This window comes from Microcaecilia unicolor, chromosome 3 (genome assembly GCF_901765095.1).
Source record: "Microcaecilia unicolor chromosome 3, aMicUni1.1, whole genome shotgun sequence".
NCBI lineage: Eukaryota > Metazoa > Chordata > Amphibia > Gymnophiona > Siphonopidae > Microcaecilia > Microcaecilia unicolor.
This window is the reverse complement of record NC_044033.1, coordinates 417,475,610-417,494,195: the sequence shown is the minus strand read 5'-3', so window position 1 is coordinate 417,494,195 and position 18,586 is coordinate 417,475,610. Positions and strand designations below refer to the sequence as shown.

Below are 18,586 nucleotides of genomic sequence, written 5' to 3'. Positions count from 1 at the left end.
ACTCAGTTCCCCAGGATCAAAGTCCACTGCACTAACCACTAGGCTACTAAGGGGTGTAAGGAAGGGAAAAAAGGAGGAAACGATGGTCACAAACACTGCAAAACTTTCAGCAGATATTAGATTCTTTTATATACCGCCTATTTGTGGCACAATCAAAGCAGCTCTAAAGGACTAATATCTTTTAAGAATATATTTTTATTATTTTTCCTTGTATGTGGAAATAGAGTGAAAATAGTATCAAAAGGATCTACTTGAACAGTACAACTCATTCCTCTTTGGTTTCTTTCTATACAATTTCACTAGGAACCAACAATGTCCATATCTGCTCATCCATTAAGGTAAAATTATGTATAATCATACCTGATAATTTTCTTTCCATTAATCATAGCTGATCAATCCATAGACTGGTGGGTTGTGTCCATCTACCAGCAGGTGGAGATAGAGAGCAAACTTTTGCCTCCCTATATGTGGTCATGTGCTGCCGGAAACTCCTCAGTATGTCGATATCAAAGCTCCATCCACAGGACTCAGCACTTAGAGAATTACACCCACGAAGGGACACTCTGCCCAGCTCACCACCGCCGAAACGGGGGAGGGGAATTAACCCAGCTCATCCCCACACAAGTGGGGGAGGGGAATCCGTCCAGCTCATCCCCGCGGAGCGGGGGAGGGACACCACACCCGCCAATGCGGGGGGATCTGGCTTATCCTGCAACCGCAACCGCGGGAGGAGCTGACTGACCCTAACACCGCCGAAGCGGGAGGGGTACAAAGCTGCCCTACAGCCGCACGAAGCGGGAGGGAGTGCCGGCAGAATTTTAAGTCTCAATCCAGCCCCGTAAAACGGAGGGGAGAGGAATGCAGCAGCTCACTGTAACACAAACTCGTCTTAACTCTTGAAGAATCCAAGTGAAAAAACTTGAACACGAAGTCTTTCTGAAGTAACTGAAGACTAAACTTGAACCTGAAATGCAACCAGAATAAAAACAGTACAGATATCTGGGAGGGGCTATGGATTGATCAGCTATGATTAATGGAAAGAAAATTATCAGGTATGATTATACATAATTTTACCTTCCATATCATCAAGCTGATCAATCCATAGACTGGTGGGATGTACCGAAGCAGTACTCACCCAGGGCGGGACATTGAAATCCCTGACCTCAACACTGAAGCTCCAAACCGGGCCTCCGCCCGTGCAGCCACAGTCAAACGGTAATGCTTGGAGAATGTATGAGCCGAAGCCCAAGTTGCCGCCTTGCATATCTCTTCCAAGGAGACGGATCCGGCCTCTGCCAACGAGGCCGCCTGAGCTCTCGTGGAGTGAGCCTTCAGCTGGATAGGCGGCACCTTCCCCGCGGCCACATAAGCCGCTGCAATGGCTTCCTTGACCCATCTTGCCACTGTAGGCTTAGCAGCCTGCAGACCCTTACGAGGACCTGCAAACAGGACAAACAGATGATCCGATTTCCGGAAATCATTGGTCACTTCCAAGTATCTGATGATGACTCGTCTCACATCCAGATATTTAAGAGCAGAGTACTCCTCTGGGTAGCCCTCCCTACGAAAGGAAGGGAGACAGAGCTGCTGATTCACATGGAAGCGAGAAACAATCTTGGGCAGGAAGGAAGGCACTGTGCGAATAGTCACTCCTGCCTCAGTGAACTGCAGAAAAGGCTCTCGACATGAGAGCGCCTGGAGCTCGGAAACTCTTCTGGCTGAAGTGATAGCCACCAAAAAGACTGCTTTCAACGTCAGGTCTTTCAGAGATGCCCTCGACAAGGGTTCAACAGGCGGCTTCTGCAATGCTCTTATCACCAGGTTGAGATTCCACGCAGGCACCACTGAGTGCAGAGGAGGGCGCAGGTGATTAACTCCCTTGAGAAAGCGCACCACATCTGGCTGCGAAGCCAGGGAAGCACCCTTCAGGCGGCCCCTGAAGCAAGCCAGAGCCGCTACCTGGACTTTAAGGGAACTGAGCGACAGGCCTTTCTCCAGACCTTCTTGCAGGAACGCCAACACTGAAGAAATTGGAGCAGTGAAGGGAGAAAGTGAGCCTGCTTCACACCATGCTGCAAAGATACGCCAAACCCTGGCGTAAGCAGTAGAAGTAGAGCGCTTCCTCGCTCTCAGCATAGTGGCGATGACCTTGTCTGAGAAGCCCTTCTTCCTCAGACGCTGCCGCTCAATAGCCAGGCCGTAAGACCAAAGGGAGAGGGATCCTCCATCACCACGGGACCCTGATGTAACAGGCCCTGCTCCACTGACAGCCGCAGAGGATCGTCGACTGAGAGCCTGATCAAGTCCGCATACCAGGGACGTCTGGGCCAATCCGGACCCACCAGGATTACCCTGCCGGGATGCTTTGCCACCCGGTCTAGCACCCTGCCCAACATGGGCCAGGGCGGGAACACATAGAGGAGCTCTTGTGTCGGCCACTGTTGGAGAAGAGCATCTACTCCCAGGGATCGAGGGTCCCGTCCTCTGCTGAAAAAGCGCGGCACTTGGCAATTGGCCGATGACGCCATCAGATCTAGGCTCGGCTGGCCCCAGCGCTTCGTGATGTCCAAGAACGCCTGAGCAGATAGTTGCCACTCTCCGGGCTCCAAGGTATGGCGACTGAGAAAGTCCGCCTTGACATTCATGACTCCGGCAATGTGGGCCGCTGAAAGCTGCTCCAGGTTCGCTTCCGCCCACTGGCAAAGACTCATAGCCTCCTTGGCTAGAGGGGCGCTCTTGGTACCTCCCTGGCGGTTGATATAGGCCACAGCCGTGGCATTGTCCGACAGGACCCGTACAGGCTACAACACCAGTACCGGGATGAACTCCAATAACACCAACCGAATGGCTCTGAGTTCCAGGAGGTTGATAGACCACTTGCCTCTGCAGGAGACTAGAGCCCCTGCGCTGTCCTTCCCAAGCAGTGGGCTCCCCAGCCCATCAAAGAGGCGTCTGTCGTGACGACAATCCACTCCGGGGTCACCAGAGGCAATCCTGCAGACAACTTGTCTGTCTGCGTCCACCCTCTCAGCGCCTTGCGCAACTGTCTGGGTCCACGGAAAGGCGCACAGCATAATCCTCCGAACTCGGAGTCCAGCGCAGCAGCAGAGATAGCTGTAGTGGTCTCATATGAGCCCTGGCCCAGTGCACTACTTCCATCGTGGCCGTCATAGAGCCCAACAGCTGCACGTTAGTCCAAGCCCGAATAGGAGAGGCTACTAGGAACTAGTCCACCTGAGCCTGAAGCTTGACAATCCGATTGTCTGGCAGGACACACTCTGCCCACTTGGGTGTCGAATCGAACTCCCAGATACTCCAGGACTGAGTCGGGTCGCAGCTGGCCTTTCTTCCAGTTGATGATCCATCCCAGGGAGCTCACCAGAGCAACTACCCGGTCCATAGTCTTTGCCGCACTCTGCATAAGAGGCGGGGCTCGGATCACCACCAGTCGCCAGATAAGGATGGACTGTACTCCTGCCTTTAGCAGGAAGGCGCTATGACCCCCATTACTTTGGAAAAGTCCGCGGAGCAGTAGCCAACCCGAAAGGGAGGCTGCTTGAACTGGAAGTGTCGTCTCAGGACTGTAAAACGCAGAAAGCGCTCTGGAGAGGAGGCCAGATGGGAATATGCAGGTACGCTTCCTTGATGTCCAAGGAAAGCCAAGACTCTCCTGCCTCACTGCCGCTATAACAGAGCGGAGAGTCTCCATGCGAAAGTGCCTCACTTTCCAGGCCCGATTGACCCCTTTGAGGTCGAGGATAGGCCGGACAGAACCTCCTTTCTTTGGAACCACAAAGGTAATGGAGTAACGTCCCTTGCCAATCTGATTTTTTTGGCACCGGAACGACCGCACCCAGGCGGATCAGGTTGTCCAAGGTCTGCTGCACTGCCACAGCTTGACCGGAGACTTGCAGGGAGAGAGTACAAATCCGTCTCTTAAGGGTTGGCAGAACTCTAGCTTGTAGCCGTCTCTGATGACTTCCAGCACCCACGCTTCTGAAGTTATAGTGGTCCACTCGCCCAGAAACGAGGACAGCCGTCCTCCAATCTGCACTGGGGCGTGGACCAAGGCCCCCGTCATTGGGTACGAGACCCTGGGGGAGGACCGGAGGGAGCACCTCCGGGACGGCGCCCGGTCTCTGCCGAAGGAATGCTGCCTTGGGGGAGAAATCCTCTTGAAGGAAGAGGGGGCAGAGGAACCCGACTTGCCCGGGGCTTGGGTACCGCCGGGCTTCTCCAGCAACCGTCCTTGGAGGTACCGGGGACGAGTACTACGAGCCTGAGCCCTGACCTTGGTAATTTCTTGCCCTTAGACGTGCCGAGATCGGTCACGATTTTGTCCAGCTCGACCCCAAAGAGCAGCTTGCCTTTTAAAAGGCAATCTAGCCAGGCGGGATTTAGAGGCGTGGTCAGCAGACCAATGTTTCAGCCCAAAGCCACCGCCGCGCAGAGACTGTCTGAGCCATGCCCTTTAGCTGAGGCTCTCAAGACATCATACAGCAAGTCTGCCAAATAGGCTAAGCCCGATTCCAGGTGCCGGCCAATCAGCCCTCAAGGAAAGATCCGAGGGGGAAGCCCGCTGCACCATAGTCAGGCACGCCCTTGGCCACATAGGAGCCGCCAAACTGATGGCCTGCAAACTTAACGCAGCGCCTCAAAGGACGACCTTAAGGCCGCCTCCAATCTTCTGTCTTGGGCGTCCTTTAGGGCCGTGCCACCTTCCACCGGCAACGCCGTTTTCTTAGTCACCGCAGTGATTAAAGAATCCACGGTAGGCCACAGATAGGCCTCACGTTCACTCACAGCCAAAGGATAGAGGCGGGACATAGCCCTAGCCACTTTAAGGCTCGTTTCCGGGACATCCCATTGAGCCACAATTAAGGTGTGCATGGCATCATGCACGTGGAAGGATCTAGGCGGGAACTACGTCCCCAGCATAATGGCAGAGCCAACAGGGGCTGAGGGAGAGACGTCCTCCGGAGAGGAAATCTTCAAAGTGTCCATGGCCTGTAACAACAGGTTGGGCAAATCCTCTGGGCTAAAAAGCCGCGCTGCAGAGGGGTCATCCGCTCCATCCGAGCGGGGATCTATCTCCTCCAAGGAATCCGCAAAGGACCATTGGGAGACCTCAGACACGCTGCCCTCATCTACATCGGAGGAGACAAAGTCCTCCAAGGCCTGGAAATCAACCCGAGGGCGTTTACCTCTGGGAACCTCAACCTCTTTATCAGAAGAGGGAGCAGGGGCAGCGTTTTGCATGAGGAAAGCCTGATGCAGCAGCAAAACAAACTCGGGGGAGAAACCCCCCAGACAGTGCACTTCCGCAGCCTGGGCAACAGCCCTAGACGCACTCTCAACCGGCGCTCGCAATAGCGGGGGAGAGACATGCTGCGCATCCAAAATGGCGTCCGGCGCGAAACTCCGCGAAGGAGCCGCGCGGGAAGAACGGCGCTTAACTTTAGCCGCTTTGTGCCGTCGCCCAAATTAAGGGCGTTCATGGCATTAATGTCTCCAACCTCAAGGGCGGCCCACGAAGAAGCCGTCCGAGCCGCGTGGCCGGCCAAGATGGCGGAGGCGAGGAGCGGGGGATGGGCATTTATGGCGGGAAAAAACCGCCACGCCGGAGGAACGACCGGGACATTCATCGGTCACTAAACTGTCACCCATCAAGGGCGAATCAGGTTGTAAAACCCCCGCATCCCCTCTAGAAGCGCTCCAGCGATCCGGGGAGCGACCCTTTGCGCCCTCGCCCTCCGACGCCATATGCCACGAGGAGAAGAATCGGGGAACCCCCTGCCCGCTATAAAAAGGTAAAATTACCTGCTTGCCGCTCCGAGCTGTAACGAACTGGTGTCCCAGTGAGTAGCTGCAATGAACGTTTAAAGAAACGTCGAATTAAACGCCTTTAAAGACGTTTAAAATTTTTTTTTTTTTTTTTTTAAACGGAGCCAGCGGGAGGGGGGAGAAAAGGAGGGACCTGGCACCACCAGGTTTGCACTTGCTCAAAAGAGCCCTCAACCCCAGGCCTCAACAAAACCTAAGGATTAGGCTTGGAGGCCTAGCCAGAGCTGCTGCTGTGTGTGACCACCACCTGCTGAGATAGAGAACATACTGAGGAGTTTCCGGCAGCACATGACCACATATAGGGAGGCAAAAGTTTGCTCTCTATCTCCACCTGCTGGTAGATGGACACAACCCACCAGTCTATGGATTGATCAGCTTGATGATATGGAAATGCCTGTTATAACTTGTCTGTGTATGTAATATATGCCATGGATCATATATAAAGTACCATCAGAATACTTATTAACTCAAAACTAGAAAGTGAGGCAAGGAATAATTCTACCTCAGTGATTACAACTAAAATTTGGTGCTTTTAAAGTTAATTCTCATCTGAGTTCCACTGTTTACAATAGTAAGGAAAAAAAACATTAAAATACTACTTTATCATTTTCCATTTCTTCCGACTTCCAAAAGTTTCATACAAGCATAATAATAATAATAATAATAATATTACAATCAGTGTTATTTCCTAGCAAAAAAGATGCACATATTGATATGCAGGTCCATCCTTAAAGGGTGAGATGACCACCTAAGGGATCTGCCCCATAACAGTCACACACCGTGCAATAGGCCACATATTTTATGAAAAGGCAGTATTGAAAATACTATACCAGTCTCTCCTGCTCATAAAATCCCTCACCTTAGTCACATATGCAAAACATGGATATAGCCTTATGAACACAAGTTAGAAATAAAAATGTGCAGACAAAAATTGAACTCTAACTGCAGCACAACATGAGCAAAATACACTGCTTCGATCGTTTTCAGGCTTGCAGGCATTACATAATAATAGAAATAATAAATACATGCATTTGCTCTTGTACAGTGCAATATACGATAACAGATTCCAAAAGTTGGCATATTCAAATTACTAAACCAAAACTAAACTGTGTTTTCAATATTTATTTTCTAGACAGTTTACTCTCTGTAGACTGTGATTTTACATCTTCCAGGGGTTGAGCTACTATGTGCTGGTAATTCTTCCTTGTGGACCTGCAGGGATTGGCTGAAGTCACTGCTTCTCCCATGGTGGACACATTGTGTATGTGCATGTGTTGGGGTATGCAGAGTTTAGGTTCTCATTAAAACTTGGGGACTATAGGCCAATTTTAGCAGACAACAGACAGGGTACTGGTACATTGCTTACAAGATATCAAATATTCAAGATCAAAAATGACGACATATATCTTGTTTAGTGCTTTATCTTGTCATTGTGCTCATTTGTATTTTCAAGCTAATCCGGACATTGATCTTTGACCTATAAGCCTGCCTCTCCAAAGTATCTGTGCATATGTAATGTCTGTGCTTTTGGGGAAACTTTAAGGAAATAAATAGAGGAAATTTGTTAATGATCTTGCAAACAATAAATTCTTTCTTAAGCAAAATAGAGCATTCTGCTGAGACACTAGTTCTAGTAGATTGCTGGTATTAGTCCTTTAAATTTAGTTTAAAAAAATCTCTCAATCCATTTGCAGGCATAATAACTCTCCAAAAAAGGATAGAAATTCACCAAACTTGGCAGGCAGGAAGAAAATGGGAATATCTCAGATACATTCTGAAAACTAGAAACTGAGTCAGTACTGTCAATCACCCCACCCAACGTTGCTTTTTTATGGAAACTGTTGAAATGTGGTCTGTGGCTTCATCCTAAATATCCACCTCCTTCACCCTTCTAGCACTTTCCCACCAAGCAACACAGACACATGTACCTCTAATATACACACACACACTTACTTTTACCCCCATAAACACCCACATTTCTAGATACTCCACAGAAAGTAAAAAATTGAAGCAACTTTTGAAGGCTGGCACCAAAAGGCACCTTCAAAGTCATCTTTCCTACAGTCCTTCAGTACAAACATACACCGCACACCCCTCACACGCATTACCCATTTCTTCACACACCTCCAGCAGACACCCAGAGTCACACACCAATAGGCTGAACACAGTACATACACAGCCACCACAGCATATCCATTCCTATATGTCAACTCCCACACAAGTAGCCCAGACCCTAAATTCACATTCCTATATACACACATCAAACCCCTTCACACACATTCACCCCTTATTTCCACATTGATTGATTAATTACCATCAAGTGGAAGTCGACTCCTGGCTATCTTTAGAAAGTCCTATCTTCAATTTGTGTGCAAAGGCTTTTTAGTGGAGCATTCATTGTGGCTGTGATCTTCTTTGCCCTCTTTCCCCCCACATTTCCAATCACACATTCCTAAAATCAACCCACATACACAAACATCCCTTCCACGAACTTCTGTCGGAAAGAATTCCTGAAACCAAACTTCTGTCTCCACGTTTCTCACATACATGGTATCATAAGGGGCTGAGAATGTTAAAGAGCCATGTCCAACAGTATGAAAGGTAGAGGTGAGTCATTCATAAAAAGATATGGAAAGATGTAGAGATTTGAAACATTTATCATCAACAGTCACATCAGTCAAAAAGTGCTTATATTATCAAAAATTTGACATAAGTTCATTGGCTGGTGTGGTAATTACTAGAGGAGTGGTAAGATAATGATAGGAGTCAGAACGCACTACCTAGCTCTGATATGATGCCTTATTTTGATTAAAAATATTGAATATTTTATTGTCTTTTGGAACTAAGAATGAGTATTGTGGAGGAAAGTAAACAGTTGAGTACACCAGGGATTTGTTCTGAGACTGTCATTTTTTAACATATTTATAATTTATATGGGAAAAGGAAGAATGAGTGAGGTCATCAAATTTGCAGGTGACACAAAATTATTCTGGAAAAGGATCTAGGCATAAATGTGGACAATGCATTGAAATCTGCTCAGTGTACATCAGCTGTACTGTAAAACGTAGCACCAAAACCCTGCTACTACTAATTTCATATGGGTAAGGACGGATCAGGGCTTTGATAACTTTTGGTTGCAAATAGACTTAATAGTGACCTTTGTTACCATATTCTGTGATTTGTAGTATGGCGTGTTGCCATGATTTGGGTTTCTGCCAAGTACTTGTGACCGCTTGGCCACTGTTTGGAAAACAGGACACTGGGCTAGATGGACAATTGGTCTGACCCAGTAAGGCTACTCTTATGTTAGGTTTGTTAAGTTTTCTGACATTGGGAATGGCTTTGGAAGCTTTAAAGGGGATACTGCTGTGTTGGCTTGGCAGAGTGTTAATCTTTTGTTTGTAAATTGACACTTTTAGGAAAATTTAATAAAGATATAAAGTTATAAAAATGTTTAACTAGAGATGCTAAGAGGGAAATAAAAAAATGAGAAAAAAATTGATTAATAAACAAGTACATGGTGACATGCTTTGTCCTCTAACAGAAAAAAATGAAGTAGTTGGATACTGGTTTGGTATTAGGTATGTGCTTGCCTAGAAATGCTCATAAATGTATTTTGGATAGTTATCCAAATGTTCTTTCAACAATTCACACCATACGGGTCATATGATCCATGTGTGCACCTCCCTGGAGGGTGCTTGGTATGTAGGAAAAAAATACTTAAATATGAAGAAATGAAGTTCTATTTTAAACTAAATACTTATTCTTTCTTTGCAAAGAAAGACTTGCTACTCTGCCTATTCTCCTGTTAGCTGCATTCTTTCTTCCAAAGAACATTATAGCATATTTGTGAAATTTTTTATCCTTCTTTCTTTTTATTAGATAGCATGGGACAAATTACAAAACAGAACATCATTGGTAAATAAATCCTAATAAATAACTAAAACATAACATGCAAAGGTGAAAATGCAACCCCCCCCCCCCCCCCCAAGGTACTCTTATCCAGAAAGAAGCAGCAGAAGAAAAAAATGTCCAAGGCTACACATTTTTAATAGAGCAAGTCCCTAGATAATACCAATCACACCCATCACACACCTACAACCATTCATCCCCTCCCACTGAAACCCACCCAAAGCTACTACACACGAGTGTGCACAGATGAGTATTGAAGTAAAACAGAAAATGCTGCTAAGGTGGAACACAACTACCATACTGTTGCAAAAACATCTTCCAAAGCTGGACATAACGAAACATGCATAAGTTTTTGGTCCCCCAGTAGTGCCAAAGTTCAAACTGAGCCAGGGCTGTCACACGGGTCAACCATTTGATATGTGGGAGGCTCTTCCCATTTAAAGAAATGTAAGATCACTTTGTGAGTGCCCAAAATGGTGTATAGAACGAATTTCTTGATGGCAAGAGATAAGTGGGGGAGCTGAGAAGCCTCCATTCCCTCTGGTTTCCTCTCCCAGTCCCCAAAGAAATACAAACTATAAACTGTAGGCAGCTGGTGGCCTAAAACAGCCTCTATAGCAGCTATGACTGGGGGCCAAAATGAGTTCAAGCGCGGACACTCCAAAAAAGTATGAAACCATGAGCCTGTATACCTTTTACAACTAAGGCATGTGTCCACATCCCACATATTCAATTTACGGTCACATTCTAGTTAAGTACAGCCTATACACCATCTTAAAATACATTTCCTGGTAGTCTGCATTAGTGAGAAGCCGATAGCTATCCTTTCCAAAGCTATGTAAAATATCAGTATCGTAATCTAACTGTAAGTCAGACCATCCACACCTGTGCTAGGTAATCTATATGGTCTATATGGGTAACCTTCTTAGTAGGAAGCCATCCTGGTACCAGATAGAAAGGTGATTAAATTTGTATGGCAGCCCTTGAAAATCCTCCATTTCATTCAATTTAAGACTATCTGGAAATGCTGTTTCAAAGTCACCCAGTAATGTCGTATTTGTAGATAATGTATAAACAGGTATTGGGAAGTTTCCACTTATGCTTCATTTGTGCAAATTCTGGAAAACCATCTTCAACTACCATCACCCAGAGTTCCATAGTCTGTTGCCCTCCAGAGTTTGGCACAAACTGAGGATTCCCTGTTAACATTAAAAAAAAAAGTGAAAATGTTTGGGGACAGCCCTCAGGACCTCCATCAATATCCCCATGTCTTCTGAAGAGGCCTAAGAACTGCAGTCCCTTCATCCAATGGGATCAACCAGGAAGATGTAAAAGAGTGTCATCCCACCAAATCACCCGCCACCAACTGGCCAAATTCAGGAGGGTGATAATGATACTCTTGACAATATAATTCCCGGATCCACTGAAGCAAGGGCTGCTGCGTTATACAATCACAATGTGGAAGACCCAAGCCCCCCTGAAGCTTTTCTAGTGCCAACTTAGTAAAGCTCAATCTTGGGTTCCTAATCCTCACAAATAAAGCGTTGTACAACCGCTCCTCCCTACCCAAAATTCAAAAGGGAAGCATTTGTAAGGGGTATAACAACTTAGAGACAGCAACCATTTTAAATAGGGCTACGACCAAATGACAGAGGTAAGTCCTATTTGTTGCAAAGGTGTTTAATGCCTTCTAATTTGTGAGTAATATTCAGACAATACATTTCCTTGGGGTTCACATGCAGATAAATCCCAAGATATTTCAAATTACCAGTCATTTGTTTTAACGGCACAGATGGAAACTGAAGGGGGCTCATGATTTTCAGCCCCCCCAAACTACCAAATGGATATAGAAGTTGCAAAATACATGGCATATCACAGTCTGGATGCTCTAAGAACAGCAGCATATCATCAGTAAATAACTGAATTGTCTGTTGTCTACCGCCTAAGAAAATGCCACCCAGCTCAATATCAGTGCACAGCTTGATGCCAAAGGGTTCCAGTGTCAAAATAAAGAGGAGAGGGGATAGGGGGCATCCCTGTCTGTTCCTTGGCCAATAGCAAAGGAAGAAGAGAGTTGACCATTAACCACTAATTGCAATACTGGCTGTGCGCAGAGCAATTACACCACCACTTCAGAAAGTATCCTTGATATGATACCGATCTTAGAACCCAAGGTAGGTATTCCCCAATCCACCTGGTCAAAGGCCTTTGCAACTATCCACCAGGTACCTCACAGAGTACACAATGGCCACTACCACTCTGATAACATTCACACAAGAATACTGCCCTAGTATTAAACCTGTTTATCAGAATGTATAAGGGAAGGAAGGTAGAGATTCAATCTAGTGGTTAACACTGATGTGAGAATTTTAGGATCTTGATTAAGAAGGGAAATTGGGCCTATACAATTCAACCATCTGAAGGCTGTGGCCTGGTTTAGGAAGCACAATCACCGTGAGCCACATTTTGATGATGGCCTAGGTGACCCTCATCCAAAATGGCCTGATACATTCTCTGCAGAGGTTCTGCAACCAGATCCTCCATGACCCTATAGAATTTGCTACCAAATCTGTCTGGGCCTGGGGCCTTAGCAGATTTCAATTTCTTAATAGCCAGTTGTATCTCATAAACACTAAGGGACACATCCAATCTGCAAGCCTGTGACTCCTTGGATGGGTTTACAGTCAATCTCCGGATTAGATGTAATATTAAAACCACCTCCCAAATAGGTACATATCCACCAAATTGGCTGACCCTGGCAACCAGGTCCATAAAAAAAACAATGGTCATATATATTGGGTGCATATATGCTACCAAACAAGACCTTGCCTGCCCCAAAGAGCACCCAAGCACCAATATAAAGCGACCCTGTGGATCTGGCATGACATTGTGAGAAACCAAATTCACCCCCCTCCAGAAAACCACAGCTACTCCTCTTTATCTCTCATATAAGCTGCTGTTGCCACCACGTTCCCAACCCAATCTCTCCAAAGATTCAGGTGTTCAAATTCAGTGAGAAGAGTTTCTTGAATGAATGCCACATCCAGCTTTTGCTTTTTTAAATAAGCCAGTGTGCACTTAAATAGAGAGTGGAGACCATCTACATTCAAGGTAGCCACTTGGAGCACCATACATAATAAAACCGTGACTAACAGCAAATCATGGAAAAGTATAACAGAAGCCACTGGAACCCCAGCCATACCCGGCACTGAGCAAACAAACCGTCCCTCCACCTACAGACACAATACCTCACTTCTGTGCAGAGCAAATGGACTCTCACCCTTATACCTCTCACAAGAATCCCCCTCCCCAAGCCAGAAACACCCAAATACATACACTCTGCATGCCTCCATACCAGTAAAACAAACACCAACCCACAACACCATCCTGACCCTCCCTCTCTCACCCCAAACAAAAACAGTTCCACCAACAAACGCATCCCCACCAGCCCAGAAACCCTGCATATGCATTGTCCCCCAGTAACCCAAGAACACCATCCCCAGAGTAACTCCCACAGACAAACAATAAGAACAAGTATCACTGAGAAGCATCCATAGCAAGTAGTCAATATATACAAATGTTAATACATATATCAACACACGGCAGCTCTCAGAACTGGCTCAAGTTGAAAAGACAGATGCCAGCCAGCAAGGACCCGCAAGGGTAGGTAACCCCAATTCCCATCTGAACAATGAGCCTCAGCAGTACAGCGAAGATGGAGATACCAGATGCAGTCTCTTGGGGAAATGACTATGACCATCCGGGCAGAGATGACAAAGACAGGCCATGCGGTTCCCCTCACGTTGCTCATTGTTCTCCAGCAGGTCATGCAGGAAACACTGAAATATAAGTACTAAGTAATGCCACACTGGGAAAAGGACCAAGGGTCCATCGAGCCCAGCATCATGTTCACGACAGCAGCCAATCCAGGCCAAGGTACACCTGGCAAGCTTCCCAAACGTACAAACATTCAATACATGTTATTCCTGGAATTGTTGGATTTTTCCCCAAGTCCATTTAGTAGTGGTTTATGGACTTGTCCTTTAGGAAAACTGTCTAACCCCTTTTAAACTCTGCCAAGCTAACCGCCTTTACCCCTGTTCTCTGGCAACGAATTCCAGAGTTTAATTACGCGTTGGGTGAAGAAACATTTTCTCCGATTTGTTTTAAATTTACTACACTGTAGTTTCATCGCATGCCCCTAGTCCTAGTATTTTTGGTAAGCATGAACAGACGCTTCACATCCACCTGTTCCACGCACTCATTATTTAAATATACCTCTATCATGTCTCCCCCCAGCTGTCTCTTCTCCAAGTTGAAAAGCCCTAGCCTCCTTTGTCTTTCTTCATAGGGAAGTCGTCCCATCTCTGCTATCATTTTAGTTGCCCTTCGCTGCACCTTTTCCAATTCTATTATATCTTTCTTGAGATGCGGCGACCAGAATTGAACACAATACTCAATGGTGCGGTCGCACCATGGAGTGGATACAACGGCATTATAACATCCTCACAACTGTTTTCCATACCTTTCCTAATAATACCCAACATTCTATTCGCTTTCCTAGCCGCAGCAGCACACTGAGCAGAAGGTTTCAGTGTATTATCGACGATGACACCCAGATCCTTCTTGGTCCGTCACTCCTAACGTGGAACCTTGCATGACGTAGCTATAATTCAGTTTTTTTTTCCCACATGCATCACCTTGCACTTGCTCACATTAAACGTCATCTGCCATTAGACGCCCAGTCTCATAAGGTCCTTCTGTAATTTTTCATAATACTGTCGTGAGTTAACGACTTTGAATAACTTTGTGTCATCAGCAAATTTAATTACCTCGCTAGTTACTCCCATCTCTAAATCATTTATAAATATATTACAAAGCAGCGGTCCTAGCACAGACCCCTGAGGAACCCCACTAACTACCCTTCTCCATTGTAAATACTGCCCATTTAACCCCACTCTCTGTTTCCTATCCTTCAACCAGTTTTTAATCCACAATAGGACATTTCCTCCTATCCCATGACCCTCCAATTTCCTCTGTAGCCTTTCATGAAGTACCTTGTCAAACACCTCTGGCATTGTATAGATCTTAGAAGTGTCCTGGTGATTTATCCACACCTTAGCTGGATACACAAAGAGAAGCAAATACCCTTATTGTAGAGAACAGTAAGGTGTGATCAGCTTATGGTGCACCACTACTTGTGACGAAAAGTCTTCAAAGAGCAATCTCGAGAGCACGGGATATTCTGTAAGTCTGTAGAATGAGTACTTTGTACGCAAAATTCAGGATGAGGGCTATGACAGGCTGTAGCTTCCCTGAAGGAAAAGGCCGAGGGCCTATATGATGAGGGCCATTCTATTCACCAGCCCGCCAATTCCGCCTGTAGAACCAATGCCATTGGTAAGCCCTTAAGACAGATGTCCATGAAATCAGCGTTCGGAATTTCCTGTGATAAGCCTATCAAGCGAATGTTATTCTGCCTGCTATGGTTTTCTTGGTCATCGATGCATTCCAGGAGTTTGGCATGGTCCTTTTTCAGTTGTGCAGTTTGATCCATGAGCTGCCCAGTGGTAAATTCCTGTACCTGTATTCTATGGTGGTTATGCTCAATTTTTGCTGCATGCATTGCCATACTGAACCTGAGTTTCTGTGCCATTTTGACCTCTAAGATGGCAGCGACACAGTGAGTAAGAAGCTTTGCCACTTCTTCTGACATGAGGGGTGTTTCTGGAATCTGAAGTATTCAAATTCCAGAAACATTCCTTTTCCACCCATGCCCCTCCTACGGCCATGACCCATTTATGCATCAATGTGTAAAATTAACACATGGATCCTGGCATCTAAAGATGCATGCGCAAATTTAAATTAATGCCAATTAACATTCCAGAATAAGGAGATCCATGCCCAATTTAGGTGTGAGAATTTACACCAGGTTTCAGTTGGTGTAAATCCTCGTGCCCAAAACTTGGTGCAGATCCCAGCACTAAACGCTATTCTATAAATGGCGCCAACTCTGAATGCCATTTATAGAATAGACTTTAGTGCCAATATTTTTGGTGCCATATACAGAATTTAGGGCCCGATGCTCAAAAGTTGTCGTTAAATACCACGTGCATCTATATCTGTGGTTGAACTTACTGATTTTGAAACAGTGATCCATGATCAAAGGAAACTGAATGCAAATGAGGTGCATGGAAATTCTGCAAATGGCTCAATAGGTAAAGCGCCTAGCAAATGCATAGAACAGTCTCACGGTAAGCACTGAAATTATACGCATCTCCAGGGAAAAAAGGCGATAACTGCATCATAGAGTTCCATGACTGTAGCAGTGCTGTTAAGTGTGGGACACACACACATATATAATACACACAACACAGCACATTTACGTGTGGGTCACATCCACCCACACATATAGTACATGCACGTTGCACATTTCACAAACATGTGCAGACTCTTAACAAATGTTTATGACAATGTTTTCACACTACTGTTACGTGCGGAACACACACACATAATACATGCACATGGCACATTTAACACACACATACAAAATACTATTTAAAAATGCAAGCAGATTGCTCCACCAAGAAGTCAAACTCATGTAACGACAGCTGGAGATCTGAAAGAACATTCTGAAAGTTAAAGGTAGGCACTCCTTTCTGTGCATCGCATGGAATGCTCATTTTAATACTAATGAGCGCGTTGTAATACATTTACACAGGATTCTTGGTAGCTGTTATCGTGAACAGTAAAAACAACATAGAACCCTTTTGTGCATTAGATGCTGAATAGCGTGTGCACTAGACTGGCTATACCCAGTCTAAATCAAAAACTGCAAGCACAATAAGAATTGAGGATTGGGGCCTTAGTCCTATATGGATTATTTTAATACTATGCTGCAGGGTCTCCCAGAAAAGTAATTACATAGGATCCAAGTAAAGAAAAATGCATCACCAAACTAGTACTGAGGGTATGAGGGGAAGTTATAGAACACGTAATTCCATATTTAATTAAACTTCACTGGCCAAACAGGTAGAAAAGGAGACAGCAAAAGCTACAAGGATGCTTGGGTGCATAGCAAGAGGAATGGCCAGTAGGAAAAAGAAAGTGAAGATGCCCCTGTATAAGACTCTGGTGAGAAGTAAAATTATATTTATTTCCAAGTCATCAAAACAGCAAACAATTTCCTTTAATAGCCCAACAAGCCAATATTTAACCCTACAAGGGCTGCATCAGTGGCTAAACAAATAACCAGCAGGAGCAGTCCAATGTTTTCCCTGTCTAGTTACTGCAATACAGCACTAGAAACTAGTAAGAGGTTTGCTTTTACAAACAGCAGTTACAGCAGCAACACGGCATACAGAATGCCTTCAAAAGCAAACAGTTTCTAGTGCTGTATTGCAGTAACCAGACAGAGAAATTGTTTGCTGTTTTGATGCCTTAGAAATAAGTATCATTTTACTTTTTATGTGGTGTCTGCTCTTTTTTCTGTTGTTCTGGTTCTTGCAGATCATTTGCCTGTTTGTTTTTTAAGACTCTGGGAATACCTAATTTAGAATATTGTCTCTCCTGCTTACTAAGTTGCACTAACGGCTGCCATGCGTTAATGCCGACACAGCCCATTCACTTTGAATGGGATGTGTCGGCATTGCCACGCAGCTTATTAAACAGGGGGATGTGTCTAATTCTGGAGACAATACCTTCAAAAAGATATAAACAGGATAGAGTCGGTCCAAAGGGTGGCTACTAAAATGGTCAGTTGTAATCGTCATAAAGTGTATGGGAACAGACTTAAAGATCTCAATATGTATACTTTGGAAGAAAGACGGGAGAGGGGGAATATGATAGAGATGTATACCTCCACGGCATAAATGCACAGCAGGCAAGTCTCTTTCAATTAAAAGGAAGCTCTTGAATTTGCATCATTTCTTTGGAAGTGTGAATAAACATGTGGATAATGGTAAGCCGGCTGATGTAGTGTATCTAGATTTTCAGAAAGCTTTTGACAAAGTTCCACATGAGAGACTCCTGAGGAAATTAAAAAGTCATGGGATAGGAGGCAAAGTCCTTCTGTGGATTAGGAATTGGTTACTGGACAGAAAACAGAGGGTAGGGTTAAATGGACATTTTTCTCAATGGAGGGTGAGTAGTCAAGTGCCGCCGGGATCTGTACTAGGACCACTGCTATTTAACATATTTATAAATGATCTGAAAATCAGAACGACAAGTGAGGTGATTAAATTTTCAGATAACATGAAACTACTCAAAGCAAAACGCATGTGGATTATGAAAAATTACAGGAAGACCTTAGGAAACTGGAAGACTTGGCATCAATAGCAGATGAAATTTAATGTGGACAAATGCATAATGATACACATTGGGAAGAATAATTCGAATCATAGTTGTCTGATGCTAGGGTCCACCTTAGGAGCCAGCACTTAAGAAAAAAACCTAGGTGTCATTATAGACAATAAGCTGAAATCTTATGTACAGTGTGTGGTGGGGGCCAAAAAAAGCAAACAAGATGCTAGGAATTATTAGGAAAGGGAAGCAAAATAAGATCAAGAATATTATAATGTCTCTGTATTGCTCCATGGTGCAACCTCAACATGAGTATTATGTTCAATTTTGATTGCCATATCTCAAAAAAGATATAGCGGAATTAGAAAACATTCAAAGAACAGCAATCAAAATGATAAAGTGGATAGAACTCCTCCCATATGCGGAAAGGCTAAAGAGGTTAGAGCTTCTCAGCTTAGAAAAGAGATGGCTGAGGGGGGATGATTAAGGGTCTATAAAATCCTGAGTGGTGTAGAACGGGTAGAAGTGA

General features: G+C 45.1%; 1 protein-coding gene across 1 annotated transcript in view; it reads right to left on the bottom strand.

Annotated features, from left to right (window-relative positions):
• LDAH (lipid droplet associated hydrolase) overlaps positions 1 to 18,586 on the bottom strand; it is a 225,636-nt gene that overhangs the window by 11,921 nt on the left and 195,129 nt on the right. The gene's annotated exons all lie outside the window — the stretch shown is intronic.